General features: G+C 32.6%; 1 non-coding gene across 1 annotated transcript; it reads left to right on the forward strand.

Annotated features, from left to right (window-relative positions):
- Positions 1-1,690: 1,690 nt before the first annotated feature.
- Positions 1,691-1,797, forward strand: LOC149520496 (small nucleolar RNA R71). Its single transcript, XR_016326677.1, has one exon. It is a non-coding gene; the product is annotated as a small nucleolar RNA R71 (small nucleolar RNA).
- Positions 1,798-4,867: the final 3,070 nt, after the last annotated feature.

Raw genomic sequence — 4,867 nt, forward strand, 5'->3', positions numbered from 1 at the left:
TCAATGCCCTTTCGATGGCTAAAAATGGCCTTCCTAAAATAATTGGGACATCACAATCCATCATCATGTCCAACATAATGAAATCTATAAGAAAAATGAATTTCTTTGTCATAACCAAAACATCATTTACAATCATTCTAGGGTATTACAATGACCTATTAGCCAACTGCAAAGTAATTAAGGTGGGTTTAACCTCTCCTATGTCTAATCTTTGAAAAATAAACCAAGTCACCAGGTTAATGCTAGCATCTAGGTCATATAAAGCTCTACCAAAAGACATACTACCTATGATACATTGAATGGTAAAGTTGCTAGGATCTTTAAGCTTAGTAGGTAGCCTTCTTTGAATCACTAATGTACACTAACTGGTGATTACAACTGTCTCATAATCCTCAAGCATTTTATGAGAAATAATGTCTTTCATAAATTTGTATAGGTAGGCATCTATTTAAGTGCATATGCAAATGGGATATTAATGTGTAGCTTCTTAAACACTTTAAGAAATTTAAAGAATTGCTTCTTTTCTTTCTACTTCTAAAACCATTGAAGGAAAAGAATATAAGGCCTAGATGGCTTAGCTTTAAAAGAAACAAGTTTAGATAAACTAGGTAAAGCACTAGAGGATGAAGTTTATGGTAACTGGGTATAAACTGATACTATACCCTTGTCTTTCTTTTTACCCTTTTCATAATTTTAATATAGGTTTCTATCAAGTTCATTATTATCAGACTCCTCATTTGCCACATCTTGAGAACCTATCAGGACTTAGTCACTAGCTAACTATCTTTCACTCTTAAGTGTAATTACTTTGCAGTGATTTTTTCCTTCTTTCATAAGATTGAACTTTGTGTTACTGGGTAAGGTGCCTTGGGGTCAGGTACTTAAAAAAGTAACTAGCTGACTAATTCAGGCCTTTAAATTCTTTACAAACATAGGCTAGTTCTGAAGCATAATATTCTAGGTTTGCATAAATGAGGTCTAAGCCCTAATAAAAGAACCTAAAAGATCCTCAATTGAGGTCTTCTTATTTAGAGGTGGAATAGATGGATATGAAGGTGTGTAGTGCTGATATAAGGTGGCTACTAGAAGCTGATTAGGTGAGGTGGTTTAAAAAACTGAACATGCTATGATGTGGTAGTGGTATTAGTGATAATGGTGCTGACTAGGTTAAAAAGATGTGGGATGGTGGTTTTATTGCTAATTCCAAGAGTAAACATGATTATTCCTCTAACTTGGGTTGTATGTGGTAAAATTGGGGTTGTTGGGCTACTTCGGGTTCTATCCTACAAATGAAACTAACTTTGAGTAAGTATTCAGACATGACTCCTCTGGATGTCCTACCCCACATACCTTACACATAGCTATGGAACTATAGGTATGAGTAAACCTAGGGCGATTAAGATTAGGCTCTGAAGATGTAACCTTATAATGTAAAGGCTTTATAGATTTAGCTAGGGAATTATCTTAGCATTTAGTGTTGTAAGCTCACTAAGCTCATACACCCTCGAAGCTTTCCTAGAATGCTATCTCTTATTAGATCACTGGCAATTATTAGTTGCCACATCCTCAATAAGATCATAAACTATGTCAAAAGTCTTACTCATCAAAGCAACTCCTAATTTAGCATCTAAGAGAGTCTTAATATTGCACTGACCCATTATGAAAGATTTAGATCTCTAACCATTTTGATAGTCTAAGGTGTAGACACTGTCATATGAGCTCCTTGTATCTCTCCCATGCCTTATTCAAGGTCTCCAAGTCATGCTAGGAAAATGTAGTAATTTCATTTCGAAGCTTGGCTATCTTGGCCAGAAGAAAAAATTTAGCCATGAACTTCTACACTAACTCATCCTAAGTGGTGATGGAATTTGGTGGCATTGAGGCTAACTACTTCTTGGCTCTATCTCTAATGAAAAATGGAAACAACCTAAGCTTAATGGCATCCTCAGTAACACGTGTTTAAATGTATCACACATTTTTAAAAAATCTTAAAAATGAGCATTTAGATTCTTACTCGAATGACCATTGAATTGCACTGACTGCAATATTAGCTGAAAGATTACAAGTTTAATCTAAAAAATATTGGCTTGAATTGTTGGCCTCCTAATGCTAGGCTAAAAACCATGAATATCGAGCACAACATAATCCCTAAGGGCTTTAATGTCCTGCTCGGCCATGATATTGGTTGGATTGATTTGTCTTTCCTTTATAATTCTTCTACAAGTAGGCTTATAATTCCTAAGATCTAGAGGGATCAACTCACGATTGAAAACATTATTATGGATGAGAGGTTGGAGGAGTGATAGATCAACTCATAATTCCTAAATGAGTGCCTATATGGGCCATAAAAGCACAAGACTTAATGAACCACTCTAAAAATAGAACTCTAAGTATATACACCTAAAAAAATGGTCAACAAAAGATCCTGTGATATGTACACCTAAAACCAAAACAAACCTAATTTCTAGCCTAAGGCATGTACACTAAAGGGAACCAATCTATAATAGAGTATGGTGAAAGTTGATATTAACCTAGGACTTTTTACACCTAATCCTCGACAACGGCTACAAAAACTTGATTAGGAAATCCTACAAGCACACAAGCCATCAAGTAATAATAAAGATTATAAAAGTCTAGATGTTGATCATATGAGAATTAGTTAAAGAAGTTCCTAGCCTAAGTACCCTTTTATCCTTATAAACTATCTAAAGTTGGTTTGATCAACTAATATCTATGAAAAAGTAATTCCTACGAAATTAACAACTAAAAATCAAATGTGACATGTTGACACTAGTTAAGGCCATTTGCACACATTTGCACCAAAAATCCTCTACATTGTATCCAAATTGACCAATATTCCTCATTTTCTTTAATTGTACCTAGACATAAGAATGATGTGCATTTAGAGTATTTTTGCCAAAAATGCCAAAGAACAAGCTAATATATAAGTCAAATTGCACTAAAATTAAGCATGAAAAAGATAAAATTTAAGTGCAATCAATATCTTTTTTTTTTCCTTATGATCAAAATTTTCTTACCTATCCTTGTCATGAATTCATTACATTTGTCATGGAATTAAGTAATGATCAATAATGTTCATAACAAACCCAGATATTACTTTGGAAAGACTTAAGGATAACAAAAATGAAAGGAAAGATAAATAAAAGAAAAGAAAAGAAATCCAAGAATGGAAGCGAAAAAGAAATTCAATGAGAACGTTAATACCTAAGGGCTATAAGCAACCAAAGAACATTTCTTAAACAAATGAATGCATGTGAGAATCATGATGAGAAATTAGAAAAAGATGAAAAGAAAAATGAAAAAAGAAAAGAACCAAAAGTTTGAAGAAAAGACTTCAAATGAATGAGAGACAACCAAAATTTAAAAGATAAGGTTGATTATGAGAACCTGGTTACTATGACATTGGAATGCATGATATGAAATGAATGGTCACATGACATGCATAATGTTCTTTGCATTCATCCATTGCATGCATCCATTGTATGCATATTGCAGTATTATAGGAAATGAGAGATCAAACTTTGTCATATGAATCTAGAATACTAAAACAAGGTGAGAATGTTTCCAAATTGATTCAAAACATGATGGATCAAGTTGTGGCTAAGGAAAACTTCTAAATTTTTTGAATTTTAATTTGCAAAAGGTTTATCCTAGTTAAAAATGGGATTTTTAAAGTTGTTGAGCCTCTATTTTGAGGAGCTTTTTCAAAATTTTAAAGTTGTCAAGCCTATGTTTAGAGGAGCTTTTTCAAATTTTAAAGTTGTTGAGCCTTTGTTTAAAGGAGCATTTCAGGATGAAATTTTTAAAGTTTCAAAGCCTTGTTTAAAAAGGCTTTTCTAGATGAGAATTTTAAAGTTTCAAAGCTTTTATTTAAGGAAATTTTTCATGATAAAATTTTTAATGTCTTTGAGCCTTTGTTTAAAGGAGCTTTAAAGTTTATTTTCAAAAATTGTTGAGCCTTTGTTTAGAGGAGTTCTTAAAATTTATTTTCAGAAGTTATTGAGCTTTTGTTTAAAGGAGCTTTTAAAATTTATTTTCAAAAGTTGTGAAGCCTTTGATAAAATGAGTTTTTTAAAAACACAAAATAAAAAAAAAACAAAAACAAAAAGAAAAAAGAAAAAAGAAAAAAAGAAAAAAATCTCTCGAAAACATCATTCAAACAAAATTGTTATCTATATCTTTGTATTATTCCTACTTCTCAAAAATATACAAAGAAGGACATTTGTAAACACCTAATTTTATTTAGAACATTTAACATTGTTGATCTAGGCTCATTTTTTGCATATGTGCTAAGGCCATTATTTTGGGCCCATTATATGACTCTTTTTAAAGGCCCGTTACATAGACCCGAGGTGACCCATTTAAAAGCCCAAACTAGGCCTTGATGTGACCCATTTTTAGGCCCAATTACAAGTCAAAGATGAGGCCCAAGATTGGCCCTAGCAACATTACATTTAAAAGGCCCATTAATGGCCCAAATAGGAAAATCCCAAACCAAAACAAAACCTAAGCTTGGCCCAAAATCTTAGCCCAAATAAATGAAGAACCAAAGCAATAGAAAGAGGAAAGCATGGTTCACACATAAAAAAAGCCCAAAAATGAATCAAAAAGAGAGAAAGCCCATGATTAACAGGTTTATTCAACTATCTTTAAACCTTAAGGCTTTTGTATGGGATTTTGCATGAATAAGAGAAAAAAGAGAGGTCACGAGATACAAAAAAGCAAAATAGGTTTTTATTGACAAAACCAAAAAGTAATAGAGAAAGGAAAAGCCTGAGAATGCCATTTCAAGTTTTACATGAGAAAGAACAAAGATGACAGCCATAGCATGAGAAAAGCTAGGGGT

The sequence above is a fragment of the Durio zibethinus genome, chromosome 1, assembly GCF_047325235.1.
Source record: "Durio zibethinus cultivar Kanyao isolate XHJ-2024 chromosome 1, ASM4732523v1, whole genome shotgun sequence".
NCBI lineage: Eukaryota > Viridiplantae > Streptophyta > Magnoliopsida > Malvales > Malvaceae > Durio > Durio zibethinus.